Below are 668 nucleotides of genomic sequence, written 5' to 3' on the forward strand. Positions count from 1 at the left end.
GCGTCATTCGATTCTGGACAAAGCCAGGGCAAAAAGCACCACTTTTAGCCTGGCCTGAGAAGTAGGCAAACAGCACTTCTTTCAACAGCTATACAAGCTCGTTCCCGCCAATTTTTCCCAAAAATAAATTCCCAAAAATCGAGTCCCAAATTTACGTTTTCCAATCAGCACTATTTCCCATTTTTTACTTTCCTAATAATACGTTCCCAATTTATCACTTTCCCAATATATGTTCCCAATTTGAGTTTCCCAAGTGGGCGGTGGGAAACAAGAAAGGGTTAGCATTTGCGCTGAAGTTGATAGTTGGCGCCAGTGGCTAGACCAGGCGAACCATGGCGGACCCCAATGCAGCCGATCACTTCGGGGATGGGTGGAAAGAAGCTGATCTACAACAGTTTCCTGTACCACCGGCGTGATGGCAGGAAGGCAAATACACTGGTCTTGCACGAGAAAAAAGGAGTGCAAAGCCACAGTGGTAACGACGTTCACCAATGGAGCCGTCGAGGTGCTGAAGGAGGGGAAGCACGAGCATGCGCCCAACCGGGAAGAGGTGGAGGCCTAGCGAGTTGTCATCAATCTCAAGAGAATCGCGAGCGATCACCCCGAGCTTCCACCAGCCCAAATTTTGCGTACCGAGCTGCCCAAGTGCAGCGAGGGAGTCCTTAGCC

Source organism: Frankliniella occidentalis, unplaced genomic scaffold, assembly GCF_000697945.3.
Source record: "Frankliniella occidentalis isolate FOCC.00 unplaced genomic scaffold, Focc_3.1 Scaffold47, whole genome shotgun sequence".
In the NCBI taxonomy this organism is placed as follows: domain Eukaryota; kingdom Metazoa; phylum Arthropoda; class Insecta; order Thysanoptera; family Thripidae; genus Frankliniella; species Frankliniella occidentalis.